General features: G+C 30.0%; 17 non-coding genes across 17 annotated transcripts; all 17 read left to right on the top strand.

Annotated features, from left to right (window-relative positions):
• Positions 1-2,262: 2,262 nt before the first annotated feature.
• Positions 2,263-2,336, top strand: TRNAT-AGU (transfer RNA threonine (anticodon AGU)). The gene has a single exon. It is a non-coding gene; the product is annotated as a tRNA-Thr (tRNA).
• A 1,453-nt stretch (positions 2,337-3,789) lies between these two features.
• TRNAT-CGU (transfer RNA threonine (anticodon CGU)) lies at positions 3,790-3,862 on the top strand. The gene has a single exon. It is a non-coding gene; the product is annotated as a tRNA-Thr (tRNA).
• Positions 3,863-5,316: 1,454 nt separating this feature from the next.
• Positions 5,317-5,390, top strand: TRNAT-AGU (transfer RNA threonine (anticodon AGU)). The gene has a single exon. It is a non-coding gene; the product is annotated as a tRNA-Thr (tRNA).
• A 436-nt stretch (positions 5,391-5,826) lies between these two features.
• TRNAT-CGU (transfer RNA threonine (anticodon CGU)) lies at positions 5,827-5,899 on the top strand. Its single transcript has one exon. It is a non-coding gene; the product is annotated as a tRNA-Thr (tRNA).
• Positions 5,900-6,334: 435 nt separating this feature from the next.
• On the top strand, positions 6,335-6,408 carry TRNAT-AGU (transfer RNA threonine (anticodon AGU)). Its single transcript has one exon. It is a non-coding gene; the product is annotated as a tRNA-Thr (tRNA).
• A 1,456-nt stretch (positions 6,409-7,864) lies between these two features.
• TRNAT-CGU (transfer RNA threonine (anticodon CGU)) lies at positions 7,865-7,937 on the top strand. The gene has a single exon. It is a non-coding gene; the product is annotated as a tRNA-Thr (tRNA).
• Positions 7,938-8,882: 945 nt separating this feature from the next.
• Positions 8,883-8,955, top strand: TRNAT-CGU (transfer RNA threonine (anticodon CGU)). Its single transcript has one exon. It is a non-coding gene; the product is annotated as a tRNA-Thr (tRNA).
• A 947-nt stretch (positions 8,956-9,902) lies between these two features.
• Positions 9,903-9,975, top strand: TRNAT-CGU (transfer RNA threonine (anticodon CGU)). Its single transcript has one exon. It is a non-coding gene; the product is annotated as a tRNA-Thr (tRNA).
• Positions 9,976-10,919: 944 nt separating this feature from the next.
• Positions 10,920-10,992, top strand: TRNAT-CGU (transfer RNA threonine (anticodon CGU)). Its single transcript has one exon. It is a non-coding gene; the product is annotated as a tRNA-Thr (tRNA).
• Positions 10,993-11,935: 943 nt separating this feature from the next.
• On the top strand, positions 11,936-12,008 carry TRNAT-CGU (transfer RNA threonine (anticodon CGU)). Its single transcript has one exon. It is a non-coding gene; the product is annotated as a tRNA-Thr (tRNA).
• A 435-nt stretch (positions 12,009-12,443) lies between these two features.
• TRNAT-AGU (transfer RNA threonine (anticodon AGU)) lies at positions 12,444-12,517 on the top strand. Its single transcript has one exon. It is a non-coding gene; the product is annotated as a tRNA-Thr (tRNA).
• Positions 12,518-12,956: 439 nt separating this feature from the next.
• TRNAT-CGU (transfer RNA threonine (anticodon CGU)) lies at positions 12,957-13,029 on the top strand. Its single transcript has one exon. It is a non-coding gene; the product is annotated as a tRNA-Thr (tRNA).
• Positions 13,030-15,501: 2,472 nt separating this feature from the next.
• TRNAT-AGU (transfer RNA threonine (anticodon AGU)) lies at positions 15,502-15,575 on the top strand. Its single transcript has one exon. It is a non-coding gene; the product is annotated as a tRNA-Thr (tRNA).
• Positions 15,576-16,522: 947 nt separating this feature from the next.
• Positions 16,523-16,596, top strand: TRNAT-AGU (transfer RNA threonine (anticodon AGU)). The gene has a single exon. It is a non-coding gene; the product is annotated as a tRNA-Thr (tRNA).
• A 436-nt stretch (positions 16,597-17,032) lies between these two features.
• On the top strand, positions 17,033-17,105 carry TRNAT-CGU (transfer RNA threonine (anticodon CGU)). Its single transcript has one exon. It is a non-coding gene; the product is annotated as a tRNA-Thr (tRNA).
• A 3,688-nt stretch (positions 17,106-20,793) lies between these two features.
• TRNAT-AGU (transfer RNA threonine (anticodon AGU)) lies at positions 20,794-20,867 on the top strand. Its single transcript has one exon. It is a non-coding gene; the product is annotated as a tRNA-Thr (tRNA).
• Positions 20,868-23,341: 2,474 nt separating this feature from the next.
• On the top strand, positions 23,342-23,414 carry TRNAM-CAU (transfer RNA methionine (anticodon CAU)). The gene has a single exon. It is a non-coding gene; the product is annotated as a tRNA-Met (tRNA).
• Positions 23,415-24,732: the final 1,318 nt, after the last annotated feature.

Genomic DNA, 24,732 nt, shown 5'->3' with positions numbered 1-24,732 from the left:
AAAAAGTTTTCAAAATTAAGAATCAAGTGGGTGCTGTGGCTTAGCTGGTTAAAACGCCTTTCTAGTAAACAGGAGATCCTGAGTTCAACTCTGAGCTGTGCCTTGCTTTTCTCATTGTTATATAACAAATCATTTTCATTAGGTCTTATTCCGATACAATTAAAATATAAAAGTCTGATTCATCTTACTGTTGAACAGATCATCTTAAACCTTATAAAAACACAAGTATTTTCAAGATTATAGAATGAATACTGTTATTGCCAAATAAAAAAAATACATATCTATGAGAAAGACGTAGATGAAATTTCTACCTAGATTTGAGCAATATTAATACCTTCATGATTTTTTTTTTAAAGAATTCAAGAAATGAAATTGAGTTTTATAAGAGTACCTGTTTATTAAAACATATTAATACTTGCGTAGTGATTGAGTATGTTTTCGTGTTTAAGATTACAATACATATAAAGAAGAATTTATAGCAGGAAACACATTTTCATCATCAACAATAAATTATGTATGCATTTCTTACTATTAACATTGGTGCTGTGGCTTAGTGGTTAAAGCGCCTGTCTCGTAATCAGGAAATCCTGAGTTCAAATCTCAACAGCACCTAACTCTTCTCTCCATGCTTTCCGAATAATTTTCATCAAACAAATGTTGAATACAATTTAAGAATAACCATCTGGTTCTATGAACTTTAGAATAAGTTATCTTAAAAATGAAATAAAATGCTTGGTATTGTGAAGATTTTTGTAGGAATGAATTGACTGAAATAGGGAAAAGAAAATGACAAAGAACAAGATAGAGGTGAATGATCACTCTCTTGTGGAATTCAACAAATCCATTCTTCAGCAAGGAATATTTTAAAATGATATGAATAGGGTAAACTTCAAATTAGAGAGGTGTTTTTGAATAAGTGAAGAGTCTTCATTCATCTTAAGTGTTTGAGTAGAGAAGTGTGTGAACTTAGAAAAGAATATGAAAGTGAAAAAGCAATATTCTCTTGAACACCATAAAGAAAAGTGTTTCAAACTTCAGAATCAAGTGGGTGCTGAGGCTTAGCTGGTTAAAGCGCCTGTCTCGTAAACAGGAAATCCTGAGTTCAAATCTCAGCAGCACCTAAATGTTTTCTCCATGCTTTCCGAACAATTTTCATCAAACAAATGTTGAATACAATTTAAGAATAAACATCTGGTTCTATGAACTTTAGAATAAGTTATCTTAAAAATTAAAGAATCAAGTGGGTGCTCTGGCTTAGCTGGTTAAAGCGCCTGTCTAGTAAACAGGAGATCCTGAGTTCAACTCTGAGCAGTGCCTTGCTTTTCTCATTGTTATATAACAAATCATTTTCATTAGGTCTTATTCCGATACAATTAAAATATAAAAGTCTGATTCATCTTACTGTTGAACAGATCATCTTTAACCTTATAAAAACCCAAGTATTTTCAAGATTATAGAATGAATACTGTTATTGCAAAATGAAAAAAATACATATCTATGAGAAAGACGTAGATGAAATGTCTACATAGATTGGAGCAATATTATTACCTTCATGAAAAAAAATTGTAAAGAATTCAAGAAATGGAATTGGGTTTTATAAGAGTACCTGTTTATTAAAACATATTAATCCTAGCGTAGTGATTGAGTATCTTTTCGTGTTTAAGATTACAATACATATAAAGAAGAATTTATAGCAGAAAACACATTTTCATCATTAACAATAAATTCTTTATGCATTTTTTACTATTACTGTTCGTGCTGTGGCTTAGTGGTTAAAGGTCCTGTCTCGTAAACAGGAAATCCTGAGTTCAATTCTCAGCAGCATTTAACTGTTTTCTCAATGCTTTCCGAATAATTTTCATCAAACAAGTGTTGAATACAATTTAAGTATAAACATCTGGTTCTATGAACTTTAGAATAAGTTATCTTAAAAATTAAATAAAATGCTTGGTATTGTGAAGATTTTTGTAGGAATGCATTGACTGAAATAGGGAAAAGAAAATGACAAAGAACAAGATAGAGGTGAATGATCACTCTATTGTTGAATTCAACTAATCCATTCTTCAGCAAGGTATATTTTAAAATGATATGAATAGGGTAAACTTCAAATTAGAGAGGTGTTTTTGAATAAGTGAAGAGTCTTCATTCATCTTAAGTGTTTGAGTAGAGAAGTGTGTGAACTTAGAAAAGAATATGAAAGTGAAAAAGCAATATTCTCTTGAACACCATAAAGAAAAGTGTTTCAAATTTAAGAATCAAGTGGGTGCTGTGGCTTAGCTGGTTAAAGCGCCTGTCTAGTAAACAGGAGATCCTGAGTTCAACTCTCAGCAGTGCCTTGCTTTTCTCATTGTTATATATCAAATCATTTTCATTAGGTCTTATTCCGATACAATTAAAATATAAAAGTCTGATTCATCTTACTGTTGAACAGATCACCTTTAACCTTATAAAAACCCATGTATTTTCAAGATTATAGAATAAATACTGTTATTGCAAAATGAAAAAAGTACATATCTATGAGAAAGACGTAGATGAAATGCCTACCAAGATTGGAGCAATATTATTACCTTCATGAAAAAAATTGTAAAGAATTCAAGAAATGAAATTGGGTTTTATAAGAGTACCTGTTTATTAAAATATATGAATCCTTGCGTAGTGATTGAGTATCTTTTTGTGTTTAAGATTACAATACATATAAAGAAGAATTTATAGCAGAAAACACATTTTCATCATCAACAATGAATTATTTATGCATTTTTTACTATTACCGTTGGTGCTGTGGCTTAGTGGTAAAAGCTCCTATCTCGTAAACAGGAAATCCTGAGTTCAAATCTCAGCAGCATTTAACTGTTTTTTTCATGCTTTCCGAATAATTTTCATCAAACAAGTGATGAATACAATTTAAGTATAAACATCTGGTTCTATGAACTTTAGAATAAGTTATCTTAAAAATTAAATAAAATACTTTGTATTGTGAAGATTTTTGTAGGAATGCATTGATTGAAATAGGGAAAAGAAAATGACAAAGAACAAGATAGAGGTGAATGATCACTCTATTGTTGAATTCAACTAATCCATTCTTCAGCAAGGTATATTTTAAAATGATATGAATAGGGTAAACTTCAAATTGGAGAGGTGTTTTTGAATAAGTGAAGAGTCTTCATTCATCTTAAGTGTTTGAGTAGAGAAGTGTGTGAACTTAGAAAAGAATATGAAAGTGAAAAAGCAATATTCTCTTGAACACCATAAAGAAAAGTGTTTCAAATTTAAGAATCAAGTGGGTGCTGTGGCTTAGCTGGTTAAAGCGCCTGTCTAGTAAACAAGAGATCCTGAGTTCAACTCTCAGCAGTGAATTGCTTTTCTCATTGTTATATAACAAATCATTTTTATTAGGTCTTATTCCGATACAATTAAAATATAAAAAGTCTGATTCATCTTACTGTTGAACAGATCATCTTAAACCTTATAAAAACACAAGTATTTTCAAGATTATAGAATGAATACTGTTATTGCCAAATGAAAAAAATACATATCTATGAGAAAGACGTAGATGAAATTTCTACCTAGATTTGAGCAATATTAATACCTCATGATTTTTTTTTAAAGAATTCAAGAAATGAAATTGAGTTTTATAAGAGTACCTGTTTATCAAAACATATTAATACTTGCGTAGTGATTGAGTATGTTTTCGTGTTTAAGATTACAATACATATAAAGAAGAATTTATAGCAGGAAACACATTTTCATCATCAACAATAAATTATGTATGCATTTCTTATTCTTAACGTTGGTGCTGTGGCTTAGTGGTTAAAGCGCCTGTCTCGTAAACAGGAAATCCTGAGTTCAAATCTCAGCAGCACCTAAATGTTTTCTCCATGCTTTCCGAATAATTTTCATCAAACAAATGTTGAATACAATTTAAGAATAAACATCTGGTTCTATGAACTTTAGAATAAGTTATCTTAAAAATTAAATAAAATGCTTGGTATTGTGAAGATTTTTGTAGGAATGCATTGACTGAAATAGGGAAAAGAAAATGACAAAGAACAAGATAGAGGTGAATGATCACTCTATTGTTGAATTCAACTAATCCATTCTTCAGCAAGGTATATTTTAAAATGATATGAATAGGGTAAACTTCAAATTAGAGAGGTGTTTTTGAATAAGTGAAGAGTCTTCATTCATCTTAAGTGTTTGAGTAGAGAAGTGTGTGAACTTAGAAAAGAATATGAAAGTGAAAAAGCAATATTCTCTTGAACACCATAAAGAAAAGTGTTTCAAATTTAAGAATCAAGTGGGTGCTGTGGCTTAGCTGGTTAAAGCGCCTGTCTAGTAAACAGGAGATCCTGAGTTTATCTCTCAGCAGTGCCTTGCATTTTCTCATTGTTATATAACAAATCATTTTCATTAGGTCTTATTCCGATACAATTAAAATATAAAAGTCTGATTCATCTTACTATTGAACAGATCACCTTTAACCTTATAAAAACCCATGTATTTTCAAGATTATAGAATGAATACTGTTATTGCAAAATGAAAAAAAGTACATATCTATGAGAAAGACGTAGATGAAATGCCTACCAAGATTGGAGCAATATTATTACCTTCATGAAAAAAAATGTAAAGAATTCAAGAAATGAAATTGGGTTTTATAAGAGTACCTGTTTATTAAAATATATGAATCCTTGCGTAGTGATTGAGTATCTTTTTGTGTTTAAGATTACAATACATATAAAGAAGAATTTATAGCAGAAAACACATTTCATCATCAACAATGAATTATTTATGCATTTTTTACTATTACCGTTGGTGCTGTGGCTTAGTGGTTAAAGCTCCTATCTCGTAAACAGCAAATCCTGAGTTCAAATCTCAGCAGCATTTAACTGTTTTCTTCATGCTTTCCGAATAATTTTCATCAAACAAATGTTGAATACAATTTAAGAATAAACATCTGGTTCTATGAACTTTAGAATAAGTTATCTTAAAAATTAAATAAAATGCTTGGTATTGTGAAGATTTTTGTAGGAATGCATTGACTGAAATAGGGATAAGAAAATGACAAAGAACAAGATAGAGGTGAATGTTCACTCTATTGTTGAATTCAACTAATCCATTCTTCAGCAAGGTATATTTTAAAATGATATGAATAGGGTAAACTTCAAATTAGAGAGGTGTTTTTGAATAAGTGAAGAGTCTTCATTCATCTTAAGTGTTTGAGTAGAGAAGTGTGTGTACTTAGAAAAGAATATGAAAGTGAAAAAGCAATATTCTCTTGAACACCATAAAGAAAAGTGTTTCAAATTTAAGAATCAAGTGGGTGCTGTGGCTTAGCTGGTTAAAGCGCCTGTCTAGTAAACAGGAGATCCTGAGTTCAAATCTCAGCAGCGACTTGCTTTTCTCATTGTTATATAACAAATCATTTTCATTAGGTCTTATTCCGATACAATTAAAATATAAAAGTCTGATTCATCTTACTGTTGAACAGATCATCTTTAACCTCATAAAAACCCAAGTATTTTCAAGATTATAGAATGAATACTGTTATTGCAAAATGAAAAAAATACATATCTATGAGAAAGACGTAGATGAAATGTCTACCTAGATTGGAGCAATATTATTACCTTCATGAAAACAATTGTAAAGAATTCAAGAAATGAAATTGGGTTTTATAAGAGTACCTGTTTATTAAAACATATTAATACTTGCGTAGTGATTGAGTATGTTTTCGTGTTTAAGATTACAATACATATAAAGAAGAATTTATAGCAGGAAACACATTTTCATCATCAACAATAAATTATGTATGCATTTCTTACTATTAACGTTGGTGCTGTGGCTTAGTGGTTAAAGCGCCTGTCTCGTAAACAGGAAATCCTGAGTTCAAATCTCAGCAACACCTAAATGTTTTCTCCATGCTTTCCGAATAATTTTCATCAAACAAATGTTGAATACAATTTAAGAATAAACATCTGGTTCTATGAACTTTAGAATAAGTTATCTTAAACATTAAATAAAATGCTTGGTATTGTGAAGATTTTTGTAGGAATGCATTGACTGAAATAGGGAAAAGAAAATGACAAAGAACAAGATAGAGGTGAATGATCACTCTATTGTTGAATTCAACTAATCCATTCTTCAGCAAGGTATATTTTAAAATGATATGAATAGGGTAAACTTCAAATTAGAGAGGTGTTTTTGAATAAGTGAAGAGTCTTCATTCATCTTAAGTGTTTGAGTAGAGAAGTGTGTGAACTTAGAAAAGAATATGAAAGTGAAAAAGCAATATTCTCTTGAACACCATAAAGAAAAGTGTTTCAAATTTAAGAATCAAGTGGGTGCTGTGGCTTAGCTGGTTAAAGTGCCTGTCTAGTAAACAGGAGATCCTGAGTTCAAATCTCAGCAGCGCCTTGCTTTTCTCATTGTTATATAACAAATCATTTTCATTAGGTCTTATTCCGATACAATTAAAATATAAAAGTCTGATTCATCTTACTGTTGAACAGATCATCTTTAACCTTATAAAAACCCAAGTATTTTCAAGATTATAGAATGAATACTGTTATTGCAAAATGAAAAAAATACATATCTATGAGAAAGACGTAGATGAAATGTCTACCTAGATTGGAGCAATATTATTACCTTCATGAAAAAAATTGTAAAGAATTCAAGAAATGAAATTGGGTTTTATAAGAGTACCTGTTTATTAAAATATATGAATCCTTGCGTAGTGATTGAGTATCTTTTCGTGTTTAAGATTACAATACATATAAAGAAGAATTTATAGCAGGAAACACATTTTCCTCATCAACAATAAATTATGTATGCATTTCTTACTATTAGCGTTGGTGCTGTGGCTTAGTGGTTAAAGCGCCTGTCTCGTAATCAGGAAATCCTGAGTTCAAATCTCAACAGCACCTAACTCTTTTCTCAATGCTTTCAGAATAACTTTCATCAAACACATGTTGAATACAATTTAAGAATAAACATCTGGTTCTATGAACTTTAGAATAAGTTATCTTAAAAATGAAATAAAATGCTTGGTATTGTGAAGATTTTTGTAGGAATGCATTGACTGAAATAGGGAAAAGAAAATGACAAAGAACAAGATAGAGGTGAATGATCACTCTATTGTGGAATTCAACAAATCCATTCTTCAGCAAGGAATATTTTAAAATGATATGAATAGGGTAAACTTCAAATTAGAGAGGTGTTTTTGAATAAGTGAAGAGTCTTCATTCATCTTAAGTGTTTGAGTAGAGAAGTGTGTGAACTTAGAAAAGAATATGAAAGTGAAAAAGCAATATTCTCTTGAACACCATAAAGAAAAGTGTTTCAAATTTAAGAATCAAGTTGGTGCTGTGGCATAGCTGGTTAAAGCGCCTGTCTAGTAAACAGGAGATCCTGAGTTCAAATCTCAGCATGGCCTTGCTTTTCTCATTGTAATATATAACAAATCATTTTCATTAGGTCTTATTCCGATACAATTAAAATATAAAAGTCTGATTCATCTTACTGATGAACAGATCATCTTTAACCTTATAAAAACCCAAGTATTTTCAAGATTATAGAATGAATAATGTTATTGCAAAATGAAAAAAATACATATCTATGAGAAAGACGTAGATGAAATGTCTACCTAGATTGGAGCAATATTATTACCTTCATGAAAAAAATTGTAAAGAATTCAAGAAATGAAATTGGGTTTTATAAGAGTACCTGTTTATTAAAACATATTAATACTTGCGTAGTGATTGAGTATGTTTTCGTGTTTAAGATTACAATACATATAAAGAAGAATTTATAGCAGGAAACACATTTTCATCATCAACAATAAATTATGTATGCATTTCTTACTATTAACGTTGGTGCTGTGGCTTAGTGGTTAAAGCGCCTGTCTCGTAAACAGGAAATCCTGAGTTCAAATCTCAGCAGCACCTAAATGTTTTCTCCATGCTTTCCGAATAATTTTCATCAAACAAATGTTGAATACAATTTAAGTATAAGCATCTGGTTCTATGAACTTTAGAATAAGTTATCTTAAAAATTAAATAAAATGCTTGGTATTGTGAGGATTTTTGTAGGAATGCATTGACTGAAATAGGGAAAAGAATATGACAAAGAACAAGATAGAGGTGAATGATCACTCTATTGTTGAATTCAACTAATCCATTCTTCAGCAAGGTATATTTTAAAATGATATGAATAGGGTAAACTTCAAATTAGAGAGGTGTTTTTGAATAAGTGAGGAGTCTTCATTCATCTTAAGTGTTTGAGTAGAGAAGTGTGTGAACTTAGAAAAGAATATGTAAGTGAAAAAGCAATATTCTCTTGAACACCATAAAAAAAAGTTTTTCAAAGTTAAGAATCAAGTGGATGCTGTGGCTTAGCTGGTTAAAGCGCCTGTCTAGTAAACAGGAGATCCTGAGTTCAACTCTCAGCAGTGAATTGCTTTTCTCATTGTTATATAACAAATCATTTTTATTAGGTCTTATTCCGATACAATTAAAATATAAAAGTCTGATTCATCTTACTGTTGAACAGATCATCTTAAACCTTATAAAAACACAAGTATTTTCAAGATTATAGAATGAATACTGTTATTGCCAAATGAAAAAAATACATATCTATGAGAAAGAAATAGATGAAATTTCTACCTAGATTTGAGCAATATTAATACCTTCATGATTTTTTTTTTAAAGGATTCAAGAAATGAAATTGAGTTTTATAAGAGTACCTGTTTATTAAAACATATTAATACTTGCGTAGTGATTGAGTATGTTTTCGTGTTTAAGATTACAATACATATAAAGAAGAATTTATAGCAGGAAACACATTTTCATCATCAACAATAAATTATGTATGCATTTCTTACTATTAACGTTGGTGCTGTGGCTAAGTGGTTAAAGCGCCTGTCTCGTAAACAGGAAATCCTGAGTTCAATTCTCAGCAGCACCTAACTGTTTTCTCCATGCTTTCTGAATAATTTTCATCAAACAAATGTTGAATACAATTTAAGAATAAACATCTGGTTCTATGAACTTTAGAATAAGTTATCTTAAAAATTAAATAAAATGCTTGGTATTGTGAAGATTTTTGAAGGAATGCATTGACTGAAATAGGGATAAGAAAATGACAAAGAACAAGATAGAGGTAAATGTTCACTCTATTGTTGAATTCAACTAATCCATTCTTCAGCAAGGTATATTTTAAAATGATATGAATAGGGTAAACTTCAAATTAGAGAGGTGTTTTTGAATAAGTGAAGAGTCTTCATTCATCTTAAGTGTTTGAGTAGAGAAGTGTGTGAACTTAGAAAAGAATATGAAAGTGAAAAAGCAATATTCTCTTGAACACCATAAAGAAAAGTGTTTCAAATTTAAGAATCAAGTTGGTGCTGTGGCATAGCTGGTTAAAGCGCCTGTCTAGTAAACAGGAGATCCTGAGTTCAAATCTCAGCATGGCCTTGCTTTTCTCATTGTAATATATAACAAATCATTTTCATTAGGTCTTATTCCGATACAATTAAAATATAAAAGTCTGATTCATCTTACTGATGAACAGATCATCTTTAACCTTATAAAAACCCAAGTATTTTCAAGATTATAGAATGAATAATGTTATTGCAAAATGAAAAAAATACATATCTATGAGAAAGACGTAGATGAAATGTCTACCTAGATTGGAGCAATATTATTACCTTCATGAAAAAAATTGTAAAGAATTCAAGAAATGAAATTGGGTTTTATAAGAGTACCTGTTTATTAAAACATATTAATACTTGCGTAGTGATTGAGTATGTTTTCGTGTTTAAGATTACAATACATATAAAGAAGAATTTATAGCAGGAAACACATTTTCATCATCAACAATAAATTATGTATGCATTTCTTACTATTAACGTTGGTGCTGTGGCTTAGTGGTTAAAGCGCCTGTCTCGTAAACAGGAAATCCTGAGTTCAAATCTCAGCAGCACCTAAATGTTTTCTCCATGCTTTCCGAATAATTTTCATCAAACAAATGTTGAATACAATTTAAGTATAAGCATCTGGTTCTATGAACTTTAGAATAAGTTATCTTAAAAATTAAATAAAATGCTTGGTATTGTGAGGATTTTTGTAGGAATGCATTGACTGAAATAGGGAAAAGAATATGACAAAGAACAAGATAGAGGTGAATGATCACTCTATTGTTGAATTCAACTAATCCATTCTTCAGCAAGGTATATTTTAAAATGATATGAATAGGGTAAACTTCAAATTAGAGAGGTGTTTTTGAATAAGTGAGGAGTCTTCATTCATCTTAAGTGTTTGAGTAGAGAAGTGTGTGAACTTAGAAAAGAATATGTAAGTGAAAAAGCAATATTCTCTTGAACACCATAAAAAAAGTTTTTCAAAGTTAAGAATCAAGTGGATGCTGTGGCTTAGCTGGTTAAAGCGCCTGTCTAGTAAACAGGAGATCCTGAGTTCAACTCTCAGCAGTGAATTGCTTTTCTCATTGTTATATAACAAATCATTTTTATTAGGTCTTATTCCGATACAATTAAAATATAAAAGTCTGATTCATCTTACTGTTGAACAGATCATCTTAAACCTTATAAAAACACAAGTATTTTCAAGATTATAGAATGAATACTGTTATTGCCAAATGAAAAAAATACATATCTATGAGAAAGAAATAGATGAAATTTCTACCTAGATTTGAGCAATATTAATACCTTCATGATTTTTTTTTTAAAGGATTCAAGAAATGAAATTGAGTTTTATAAGAGTACCTGTTTATTAAAACATATTAATACTTGCGTAGTGATTGAGTATGTTTTCGTGTTTAAGATTACAATACATATAAAGAAGAATTTATGGCAGGAAACACATTTTCATCATCAACAATAAATTATGTATGCATTTCTTACTATTAATGTTGGTGCTGTGGCTTAGTGGTTAAAGCGCCTGTCTCGTAAACAGGAAATCCTGAGTTCAATTCTCAGCAGCACCTAACTGTTTTCTCCATGCTTTCTGAATAATTTTCATCAAACAAATGTTGAATACAATTTAAGAATAAACATCTGTTTCTATGAACATTAGAATAAGTTATCTTAAAAATTAAATAAAATGCTTGGTATTGTGAAGATTTTTGTAGGAATGCATTGACTGAAATAGGGATAAGAAAATGACAAAGAACAAGATAGAGGTGAATGTTCACTCTATTGTTGAATTCAACTAATCCATTCTTCAGCAAGGTATATTTTAAAATGATATGAATAGGGTAAACTTCAAATTAGAGAGGTGTTTTTGAATAAGTGAAGAGTCTTCATTCATCTTAAGTGTTTGAGTAGAGAAGTATGTGAACTTAGAAAAGAATATGAAAGTGAAAAAACATTATTCTCTTCAACACCATAAAAAAAGTTTTCAAAATTAAGAATCAAGTGGGTGCTGTGGCTTAGCTGGTTAAAACGCCTGTCTAGTAAACAGGAGATCCTGAGTTCAACGCTCAGCAGTGCCTTGCTTTTCTCATTGTTATATAACAAATCATTTTCATTAGGTCTTATTCCGATACAATTAAAATATAAAAGTCTGATTCATCTTACTGTTGAACAGATCATCTTAAACCTTATAAAAACACACGTATTTTCAAGATTATAGAATGAATACTGTTATTGCCAAATGAAAAAAATACATATCTATGAGAAAGACGTAGATGAAATTTCTACCTAGATTTGAGCAATATTAATACCTTCATGATTTTTTTTTTAAAGAATTCAAGAAATGAAATTGAGTTTTATAAGAGTACCTGTTTATTAAAACATATTAATACTTGCGTAGTGATTGAGTATGTTTTCGTGTTTAAGATTAGAATACATATAAAGAAGAATTTATAGCAGGAAACACATTTTCATCATCAACAATAAATTATGTATGCATTTCTTACTATTAATGTTGGTGCTGTGGCTTAGTGGTTAAAGCGCCTGTCTCGTAAACAGGAAATCCTGAGTTCAAATCTCAACAGCACCTAACTGTTTTCTCCATGCTTTCCGAATAATTTTCATCAAACAAATGATGAATACAATTTAAGAATAAACATCTGGTTCTATGAACTTTAGAATAAGTTATCTTAAAAATTAAATAAAATGCTTGGTATTGAGAAGATTTTTGTAGGAATGCATTGACTGAAATAGGGAAAAGAAAATGACAAAGAACAAGATACAGGTGAATGATCACTCTATTGTTGAATTCAACTAATCCATTTTTCAGCAAGGTATACTCTAAAATGATATGAATAGGGTAAGCTTCAAATTAGAGAGGTGTTTTTGAATAAGTGAAGAGTCTTCATTCATCTTAAGTGTTTGAGTAGAGAAGTGTGTGAACTTAGAAAAGAATATGAAAGTGAAAAAGCAATATTCTCTTGAACACCATAAAGAAAAGTGTTTCAAATTTAAGAATCAAGTGGGTGCTGTGGCTTAGCTGGTTAAAGCGCCTGTCTAGTAAACAGGAGATCCTGAGTTCAAATCTCAGCAGCGCCTTGCTTTTCTCATTGTAATATATAACAAATCATTTTCATTAGGTCTTATTCCGATACAATTAAAATATAAAAGTCTGATTCATCTTACTGTTGAACAGATCATCTTTAACCTTATAAAAACCCAAGTATTTTCAAGATTATAGAATGAATAATGTTATTGCAAAATGAAAAAAATACATATCTATGAGAAAGACGTCGATGAAATTTCTACCTAGATTGGAGTAATATTATTACCTTCATGAAAAAAAATTGTAAAGAATTCAAGAAATGAAATTGGGTTTTATAAGAGTACCTGTTTATTAAAACATATTAATACTTGCGTAGTGATTGAGTATGTTTTCCTGTTTAAGATTACAATACATATAAAGAAGAATTTATAGCAGGAAACACATTTTCACCATCAACAATGAATAATTTATGCATTGCTTACTATTAACGTTGGTGCTGTGGCTTAGTGGTTAAAGCGCCTGTCTCGTAAACAGGAAATCCTGAGTTCAAATCTCAGCAGCACCTAAATGTTTTCTCCATGCTTTCCGAATAATTTTCATCAAACAAATGTTGAATACAATTTAAGAATAAACATCTGGTTCTATGAACTTTAGAATAAGTTATCTTAAAAATTAAATAAAATGCTTGGTATTGTGAAGATTTTTGTAGGAATGCATTGACTGAAATAGGGAAAAGAAAATGACAAAGAACAAGATAGAGGTGAATGATCACTCTATTGTTGAATTCAACTAATCCATTCTTCAGCAAGGTATATTTTAAAATGATATGAATAGGGTAAACTTCAAATTAGAGAGGTGTTTTTGAATAAGTGAAGAGTCTTCATTCATCTTAAGTGTTTGAGTAGAGAAGTGTGTGAACTTAGAAAAGAATATGAAAGTGAAAAAGCAATATTCTCTTGAACACCATAAAGAAAAGTGTTTCAAATTTAAGAATCAAGTGGGTGCTGTGGCTTAGCTGGTTAAAGCGCCTGTCTAGTAAACAGGAGATCCTGAGTTCATCTCTCAGCAGTGCCTTGCATTTTCTCATTGTTATATAACAAATCATTTTCATTAGGTCTTATTCCGATACAATTAAAATATAAAAGTCTGATTCATCTTACTGTTGAACAGATCACCTTTAACCTTATAAAAACCCAGGTATTTTCAAGATTATAGAATGAATACTGTTATTGCAAAATGAAAAAAGTACATATCTATGAGAAAGACGTAGATGAAATGTCTACCAAGATTGGAGCAATATTATTACCTTCATGAAAAAAAATTGTAAAGAATTCAAGAAATGAAATTGGGTTTTATAAGAGTACCTGTTTATTAAAAGATATGAATCCTTGTGAAATAATTGAGTATCTTTTCGTGTTTAAGATTACAATACATATAAAGAAGAATTTATAGCAGAAAACACATTTTCATCATCAACAATAAATTATTTATGCATTTTTTACTATTACCGTTGGTGCTGCGGCTAAGTGGTTAAAGCTCCTATCTCGTAAACAGGAAATCCTGAGTTCAAATCTCAGCAGCATTTAACTGTTTTCTTCATGCTTTCCGAATATTTTTCATCAAACAAGTGTTGAATACAATTTAAGTATAAACATCTGGTTCTATGAACTTTAGAATAAGTTATCTTAAAAATTAAATAAAATACTTGGTATTGTGAAGATTTTTGTAGGAATGCATTGATTGAAATAGGGAAAAGAAAATGACAAAGAACAAGATAGAGGTGAATGATCACTCTATTGTTGAATTCAACTAATCCATACTTCAGCAAGGTATATTTTAAAATGATATGAATAGGGTAAACTTCAAATTAGAGAGGTGTTTTTGAATAAGTGAAGAGTCTTCATTCATCTTAAGTTTATGAGTAGAGAAGTGTGTGAACTTAGAAAAGAATATGAAAGTGAAAAAGCATTATTCTCTTGAACACCATAAAGAAAAAGTTTTCAAAATTAAGAATCAAGTGGGTGCTGTGGCTTAGCTGGTTAAAACGCCTGTCTAGTAAACAGGAGATCCTGAGTTCAACTCTGAGCTGTGCCTTGCTTTTCTCATTGTTATATAACAAATCATTTTCATTAGGTCTTATTCCGATACAATTAAAATATAAAAGTCTGATTCATCTTACTGTTGAACAGATCATCTTAAACCTTATAAAAACACAAGTATTTTCAAGATTATAGAATGAATACTGTTATTGCCAAATAAAAAAAATACATATCTATGAGAAAGACGTAGATGAAATTTCTACCTAGATTTGAGCAATATTAATACCTTCATGATTTTTTTTTAAAGAATTCAAGAAATGAAATTGAGTTTTATAAGAGTACCTGTTTATTAAAACATATTAATACTTGCGTAGTGATTGAGTATGTTTTCGTGTTTAAGATTACAATACATATAAAGAAGAATTTATAGCAGGAAACACATTTTCATCATCAACAATAAATTATGTGTGCATTTCGTAGTATTAATGTTGGTGCTGTGGCTTAGTGGTTAAAGCGCCTGTCTCGTAATCAGGAAATCCTGAGTTCAAATCTCAACAGCACCTAACTCTTTTCTCCATGCTTTCCGAATAATTTTCATCAAACAAATGTTGAATACAATTTAAGAATAAACATCTGGTTCTATGAACTTTAGAATAAGTTATCTTAAAAATGAAATAAAATGCTTGGTATTGTGAAGATTTTTGTAGGAATGCATTGACTGAAATAGGGAAAAGAAAATGACAAAGAACAAGATAGAGGTGAATGATCACTCTATTGTGGAATTCAACAAATCCATTCTTCAGCAAGGAATATTTTAAAATGATATGAATAGGGTAAACTTCAAATTAGAGAGGTGTTTTTGAATAAGTGAAGAGTCTTCATTCATCTTAAGTGTTTGAGTAGAGAAGTGTGTGAACTTAGAAAAGAATATGAAAGTGAAAAAGCAATATTCTCTTGAACACCATAAAGAAAAGTGTTTCAAATTTAAGAATCAAGTGGGTGCTGTGGCTTAGCTGGTTAAAGCGCCTGTCTAGTAAACAGGAGATCCTGAGTTCAAATCTCAGCAGCGCCTTGCTTTTCTCATTGTAATATATAACAAATCATTTTCATTAGGTCTTATTCCGATACAATTAAAATATAAAAGTCTGATTCATCTTACTGATGTACAGATCATCTTTAACCTTATAAAAACCCAAGTATTTTCAAGATTATAGAATGAATAATGTTATTGCAAAATGAAAAAAATACATATCTATGAGAAAGACGTAGATGATATGTCTACCTAGATTGGAGCAATATTATTACCTTCATGAAAAAAAATTGTAAAGAATTCAAGAAATGAAATTGAGTTTTATAAGAGTACCTGTTTATTAAAACATATTAATACTTGCGTAGTGATTGAGTATGTTTTCGTGTTTAAGATTACAATACATATAAAGAAGAATTTATAGCAGGAAACACATTTTCATCATCAACAATAAATTATGTATGCATTTCTTACTATTAACGTTGGTGCTGTGGCTTAGTGGTTAAAGCGCCTGTCTCGTAAACAGGAAATCCTGAGTTCAATTCTCAGCAGCACATAACTGTTTTCTCCATGCTTTCTGAATAATTTTCATCAAACAAATGTTGAATACGATTTAAGAATAAACATCTGGTTCTATGAACTTTAGAATACGTTATCTTAAAAATTAAATAAAATGCTTGGTATTGTGAAGATTTTTGTAGGAATGCATTGACTGAAATAGGGATAAGAAAATGACAAAGAACAAGATAGAGGTGAATGTTCACTCTATTGTTGAATTCAACTAATCCATTCTTCAGCAAGGTATATTTTAAAATGATAGGAATAGGGTAAACTTCAAATTAGAGAGGTGTTTTTGAATAAGTGAAGAGTCTTCATTCATCTTAAGTGTTTGAGTAGAGAAGTGTGTGAACTAAGAAAAGAATATGAAAGTGAAAAAGCAATATTCTCTTGAACACCATAAAGAAAAGTGTTTCAAATTTAAGAATCAAGTGGGTGCTGTGGCTTAGCTGGTTAAAGTGCCTGTCTAGTAAACAGGAGATCCTGAGTTCAAATCTCAGCAGCGCCATGCTTTTCTCATTGTTATATAACAAATCATTTTCATTAGGTCTTATTCCGATACAATTAAAATATAAAAGTCTGATTCATCTTACTGTTGAACAGATCATCTTAAACCTTATAAAAACACAAGTATTTTCAAGATTATAGAATGAATACTGTTATTGCAAAATGAAAAAAATACATATCTATGAGAAAGACGTAGATGAAATGTCTACCTAGATTGGAGCAATATTATTACCTTCATGAAAAAAATTGTAAAGAATTCAAGAAATGAAATTGGGTTTTATAAGAGTACCTGTTTATTAAAACATATTAATAATTGCGTAGTGATTGAGTATGTTTTCGTGTTTAAGATTACAATACATATAAAGAAGAATTTATAGCAGGAAACACATTTTCATCATCAACAATAAATTATGTATGCATTTCTTACTATTAACGTTGGTGCTGTGGCTTAGTGGTTAAAGCGCCTGTCTCGTAAACAGGAAATCCTGAGTTCAAATCTCAGCAGCACCTAAATGTTTTCTCCATGCTTTCCGAATAATTTTCATCAAACAAATGTTGAATACAATTTAAGAATAAACATCTGGTTCTATGAACTTTAGAATAATTTATCTTAAAAATTAAATAAAATGCTTGGTATTGTGAAGATTTTTGTAGGAATGCATTGACTGAAATAGGGAAAAGAAAATGACAAAGAACAAGATAGAGGTGAATGATCACTCTATTGTTGAATTCAACTAATCCATTCTTCAGCAAGGTATATTTTAAAATTATATGAATAGGGTAAACTTCAAATTAGAGAGGTGTTTTTGAATAAGTGAAGAGTCTTCATTCATCTTAAGTGTTTGAGTAGAGAAGTGTGTGAACTTAGAAAAGAATATGAAAGTGAAAAAGCAATATTCTCTTGAAAACCATAAAGAAAAGTGTTTCAAATTTAAGAATCAAGTGGGTGCTGTGGCTTAGCTGGTTAAAGCACCTGTCTAGTAAACAGGAGATCCTGAGTTCATCTCTCAGCAGTGCCTTGCTTTTCTCATTGTTATATAACAAATCATTTTCATTAGGTCTTATTCCGATACAATTAAAATATAAAAGTCTGATTCATATTACTGTTGAACAGATCACCTTTAACCTTATAAAAACCCAGGTATTTTCAAGATTATAGAATGAATACTGTTATTGCAAAATGAAAAAAAGTACATATCTATGAGAAAGACGTAGATGAAATGTCTACCAAGATTGGAGCAATATTATTACCTTCATGAAAAAAATTTGTAAAGAATTCAAGAAATGAAATTGGGTTTTATAAGAGTACCTGTTTATTAAAACATATGAATCCTTGTGAAGTGATTGAGTATCTTTTCGTGTTTAAGATTACAATACATATAAAGAAGAATTTATAGCAGAAAACACATTTTCATCATCAACAATAAATTATTTATGCATTTTTTACTATTACCGTCGGTGCTGTGGCTAAGTGGTTAAAGCTCCTATCTCGTAAACAGGAAATCCTGAGTTCAAATCTCAGCAGCATTTAACTGTTTTCTTCATGCTTTCCGAATAATTTTCATCAAACAAGTGTTGAATACAATTTAAGTATAAACATCTGGTTCTATGAACTTTAGAATAAGTTATCTTAAAAATTAAATAAAATGCTTGGTATTGTGAAGATTTTTGTAGGAATGCATTGACTGAAATAGGGATAAGAAAATGACAAAGAACAAGATAGAGGTGAATGTTCACTCTATTGTTGAATTCAACTAATCCATTCTTCAGCAAGGTATATTTTAAAATGATATGAATAGGGTAAACTTCAAATTAGAGAGGTGTTTTTGAATAAGTGAAGAGTCTTGATTCATCTTAAGTGTTTGAGTAGAGAAGTGTGTGAACTTAGAAAAGAATATGAAAGTGAAAAAACATTATTCTCTTGAACGCCATAAAAAATAAGTTTTCAAAACTAAGAATCAAGTGGGTGCTGTGGCTTAGCTGGTTAAAACGCCTGTCTAGTAAACAGGAGATCCTGAGTTCAACTCTGAGCTGTGCCTTGCTTTTCTCATTGATATATAACAAATCATTTTCATTAGGTCTTATTCCGATACAATTAAAATATAAAAGTCTGATTCATCTTACTGTTGAACAGATCATCTTAAACCTTATAAAAACACAAGTATTTTCAAGATTATAGAATGAATACTGTTATTGCCAAATAAAAAAAATACATATCTATGAGAAAGACGTAGATGAAATTTCTACCTAGATTTGAGCAATATTAATACCTTCATGATTTTTTTTTTAAAGAATTCAAGAAATGAAATTGAGTTTTATAAGAGTACCTGTTTATTAAAACATATTAATACTTGCGTAGTGATTGAGTATGTTTTCGTGTTTAAGATTACAATACATATAAAGAAGAATTTATAGCAGGAAACACATTTTCATCATCAACAATAAATTATGTATGCATTTCTTACTATTAACATTGGTGCTGTGGCTTAGTGGTTAAAGCGCCTGTCTCGTAATCAGGAAATCCTGAGTTCAAATCTCAACAGCACCTAACTCTTCTCTCCATGCTTTCCGAATAATTTTCATCAAACAAATGTTGAATACAATTTAAGAATAAACATCTGGTTCTATGAACTTTAGAATAAGTTATCTTAAAAATGAAATAAAATGCTTGGTATTGTGAAGATTTTTGTAGGAATGCATTGACTGAAATAGGGAAAAGAAAATGACAAAGAACAAGATACAGGTGAATGATCACTCTCTTGTGGAATTCAACAAATCCATTCTTCAGCAAGGAATATTTTAAAATGATATGAATAGGGTAAACTTCAAATTAGAGAGGTGTTTTTGAATAAGTGAAGAGTCTTCATTCATCTTAAGTGTTTGAGTAGAGAAGTGTGTGAACTTAGAAAAGAATATGAAAGTGAAAAAGCAATATTCTCTTGAACACCATAAAGAAAAGTGTTTCAAACTTCAGAATCAAGTGGGTGCTGAGGCTTAGCTGGTTAAAGCGCCTGTCTCGTAAACAGGAAATCCTGAGTTCAAATCTCAGCAGCACCTAAATGTTTTCTCCATGCTTTCCGAATAATTTTCATCAAACAAATGTTGAATACAATTTAAGAATAAACATCTGGTTCTATGAACTTTAGAATAAGTTATCTTAAAAATTAAAGAATCAAGTGGGTGCTCTGGCTTAGCTGGTTAAAGCGCCTGTCTAGTAAACAGGAGATCCTGAGTTCAACTCTGAGCAGTGCCTTGCTTTTCTCATTGTTATATAACAAATCATTTTCATTAGGTCTTATTCCGATACAATTAAAATATAAAAGTCTGATTCATCTTACTGTTGAACAGATCATCTTAAACCTTATAAAAACCCAAGTATTTTCAAGATTATAGAATGAATACTGTTATTGCAAAATGAAAAAAATACATATCTATGAGAAAGACGTAGATGAAATGTCTACATAGATTGGAGCAATATTATTACCTTCATGAAAAAAAATTGTAAAGAATTCAAGAAATGGAATTGGGTTTTATAAGAGTACCTGTTTATTAAAACATATTAATCCTAGCGTAGTGATTGAGTATCTTTTCGTGTTTAAGATTACAATACATATAAAGAAGAATTTATAGCAGAAAACAAATTTTCATCATTAACAATAAATTCTTTATGCATTTTTTACTATTACTGTTCGTGCTGTGGCTTAGTGGTTAAAGCTCCTGTCTCGTAAACAGGAAATCCTGAGTTCAATTCTCAGCAGCATTTAACTGTTTTCTCAATGCTTTCCGAATAATTTTCATCAAACAAGTGTTGAATACAATTTAAGTATAAACATCTGGTTCTATGAACTTTAGAATAAGTTATCTTAAAAATTAAATAAAATGCTTGGTATTGTGAAGATTTGTGTAGGAATGCATTGACTGAAATAGGGAAAAGAAAATGACAAAGAACAAGATAGAGGTGAATGATCACTCTATTGTTGAATTCAACTAATCCATTCTTCAGCAAGGTATATTTTAAAATGATATGAATAGGGTAAACTTCAAATTAGAGAGGTGTTTTTGAATAAGTGAAGAGTCTTCATTCATCTTAAGTGTTTGAGTAGAGAAGTGTGTGAACTTAGAAAAGAATATGAAAGTGAAAAAGCAATATTCTCTTGAACACCATAAAGAAAAGTGTTTCAAATTTAAGAATCAAGTGGGTGCTGTGGCTTAGCTGGTTAAAGCGCCTGTCTAGTAAACAGGAGATCCTGAGTTCAACTCTCAGCAGTGCCTTGCTTTTCTCATTGTTATATATCAAATCATTTTCATTAGGTCTTATTCCGATACAATTAAAATATAAAAGTCTGATTCATCTTACTGTTGAACAGATCACCTTTAACCTTATAAAAACCCATGTATTTTCAAGATTATAGAATGAATACTGTTATTGCAAAATGAAAAAAAGTACATATCTATGAGAAAGACGTAGATGAAATGCCTACCAAGATTGGAGCAATATTATTACCTTCATGAAAAAAATTGTAAAGAATTCAAGAAATGAAATTGGGTTTTATAAGAGTACCTGTTTATTAAAATATATGAATCCTTGCGTAGTGATTGAGTATCTTTTTGTGTTTAAGATTACAATACATATAAAGAAGAATTTATAGCAGAAAACACATTTTCATCATCAACAATGAATTATTTATGCATTTTTTACTATTACCGTTGGTGCTGTGGCTTAGTGGTAAAAGCTCCTATCTCGTAAACAGGAAATCCTGAGTTCAAATCTCAGCAGCATTTAACTGTTTTTTTCATGCTTTCCGAATAATTTTCATCAAACAAGTGATGAATACAATTTAAGTATAAACATCTGGTTCTATGAACTTTAGAATAAGTTATCTTAAAAATTAAATAAAATACTTTGTATTGTGAAGATTTTTGTAGGAATGCATTGATTGAAATAGGGAAAAGAAAATGACAAAGAACAAGATAGAGGTGAATGATCACTCTATTGTTGAATTCAACTAATCCATTCTTCAGCAAGGTATATTTTAAAATGATATGAATAGGGTAAACTTCAAATTAGAGAGGTGTTTTTGAATAAGTGAAGAGTCTTCATTCATCTTAAGTGTTTGAGTAGAGAAGTGTGTGAACTTAGAAAAGAATATGAAAGTGAAAAAGCAATATTCTCTTGAACACCATAAAGAAAAGTGTTTCAAATTTAAGAATCAAGTGGGTGCTGTGGCTTAGCTGGTTAAAGCGCCTGTCTAGTAAACAGGAGATCCTGAGTTTATCTCTCAGCAGTGCCTTGCATTTTCTCATTGTTATATAACAAATCATTTTCATTAGGTCTTATTCCGATACAATTAAAATATAAAAGTCTGATTCATCTTACTATTGAACAGATCACCTTTAACCTTATAAAAACCCATGTATTTTCAAGATTATAGAATGAATACTGTTATTGCAAAATGAAAAAAGTACATATCTATGAGAAAGACGTAGATGAAATGCCTACCAAGATTGGAGCAATATTATTACCTTCATGAAAAAAATTGTAAAGAATTCAAGAAATGAAATTGGGTTTTATAAGAGTACCTGTTTATTAAAATATATGAATCCTTGCGTAGTGATTGAGTATCTTTTTGTGTTTAAGATTACAATACATATAAAGAAGAATTTATAGCAGAAAACACATTTTCATCATCAACAATGAATTATTTATGCATTTTTTACTATTACCGTTGGTGCTGTGGCTTAGTGGTTAAAGCTCCTATCTCGTAAACAGGAAATCCTGAGTTTAAATCTCAGCAGCATTTAACTGTTTTCTTCATGCTTTCCGAATAATTTTCATCAAACAAATGTTGAATACAATTTAAGAATAAACATCTGGTTCTATGAACTTTAGAATAAGTTATCTTAAAAATTAAATAAAATGCTTGGTATTGTGAAGATTTTTGTAGGAATGCATTGACTGAAATAGGGATAAGAAAATGACAAAGAACAAGATAGAGGTGAATGTTCACTCTATTGTTGAATTCAACTAATCCATTCTTCAGCAAGGTATATTTTAAAATGATATGAATAGGGTAAACTTCAAATTAGAGAGGTGTTTTTGAATAAGTGAAGAGTCTTCATTCATCTTAAGTGTTTGAGTAGAGAAGTGTGTGAACTTAGAAAAGAATATGAAAGTGAAAAAGCAATATTCTCTTGAACACCATAAAGAAAAGTGTTTCAAATTTAAGAATCAAGTGGGTGCTGTGGCTTAGCTGGTTAAAACGCCTGTCTAGTAAACAGGAGATCCTGAGTTCAAATCTCAGCAGCGACTTGTTTTTCTCATTGTTATATAACAAATCATTTTCATTAGGTCTTATTCCGATACAATTAAAATATAAAAGTCTGATTCCTCTTACTGTTGAACAGATCATCTTTAACCTTATAAAAACCCAAGTATTTTCAAGATTATAGAATGAATACTGTTATTGCAAAATGAAAAAAATACATATCTATGAGAAAGACGTTGATGAAATGTCTACCTAGATTGGAGCAATATAATTACCTTCATGAAAAAAATTGTAAAGAATTCAAGAAATGAAATTGGGTTTTATAAGAGTACCTGTTTATTAAAACATATTGATACTTGCGTAGTGATTGAGTATGTTTTCGTGTTTAAGATTACAATACATATAAAGAAGAATTTATAGCAGGAAACACATTTTCACCATCAACAATGAATAATTTATGCATTGCTTACTATTAACGTTGGTGCTGTGGCTTAGTGGTTAAAGCGCCTGTCTCATAAACAGGAAATCCTGAGTTCAAATCTCAGCAGCACCTAAATGTTTTCTCCATGCTTTCCGAATAATTTTCATCAAACAAATATTGAATACAATTTAAGAATAAACATCTGGTTCTATGAACTTTAGAATAAGTTATCTTAAAAATTAAATAAAATGCTTGGTATTGTGAAGATTTTTGTAGGAATGCATTGACTGAAATAGGGAAAAGAAAATGACAAAGAACAAGATAGAGGTGAATGATCACTCTATTGTTGAATTCAACTAATCCATTCTTCAGCAAGGTATATTTTAAAATGATATGAATAGGGTAAACTTCAAATTAGAGAGGTGTTTTTGAATAAGTGAAGAGTCTTCATTCATCTTAAGTGTTTGAGTAGAGAAGTGTGTGAACTTAGAAAAGAATATGAAAGTGAAAAAGCAATATTCTCTTGAACACCATAAAGAAAAGTGTTTCAAATTTAAGAATCAAGTGGGTGCTGTGGCTTAGCTGGTTAAAGCGCCTGTCTAGTAAACAGGAGATCCTGAGTTCATCTCTCAGCAGTGCCTTGCATTTTCTCATTGTTATATAACAAATCATTTTCATTAGGTCTTATTCCGATACAATTAAAATATAAAAGTCTGATTCATCTTACTGTTGAACAGATCACCTTTAACCTTATAAAAACCCAGGTATTTTCAAGATTATAGAATGAATACTGTTATTGCAAAATGAAAAAAGTACATATCTATGAGAAAGACGTAGATGAAATGTCTACCAAGATTGGAGCAATATTATTACCTTCATGAAAAAAAATTGTAAAGAATTCAAGAAATGAAATTGGGTTTTATAAGAGTACCTGTTTATTAAAAGATATGAATCCTTGTGAAATAATTGAGTATCTTTTCGTGTTTAAGATTACAATACATATAAAGAAGAATTTATAGCAGAAAACACATTTTCATCATCAACAATAAATTATTTATGCATTTTTTACTATTACCGTTGGTGCTGCGGCTAAGTGGTTAAAGCTCCTATCTCGTAAACAGGAAATCCTGAGTTCAAATCTCAGCAGCATTTAACTGTTTTCTTCATGCTTTCCGAATATTTTTCATCAAACAAGTGTTGAATACAATTTAAGTATAAACATCTATTTCTATGAACTTTAGAATAAGTTATCTTAAAAATTAAATAAAATACTTGGTATTGTGAAGATTTTTGTAGGAATGCATTGATTGAAATAGGGAAAAGAAAATGACAAAGAACAAGATAGAGGTGAATGATCACTCTATTGTTGAATTCAACTAATCCATACTTCAGCAAGGTATATTTTAAAATGATATGAATAGGGTAAACTTCAAATTAGAGAGGTGTTTTT

Source organism: Lissotriton vulgaris, chromosome 12 (genome assembly GCF_964263255.1).
Source record: "Lissotriton vulgaris chromosome 12, aLisVul1.2, whole genome shotgun sequence".
Lineage (NCBI taxonomy): Eukaryota > Metazoa > Chordata > Amphibia > Caudata > Salamandridae > Lissotriton > Lissotriton vulgaris.
This window is presented reverse-complemented; position numbering and strand designations above follow the sequence as displayed.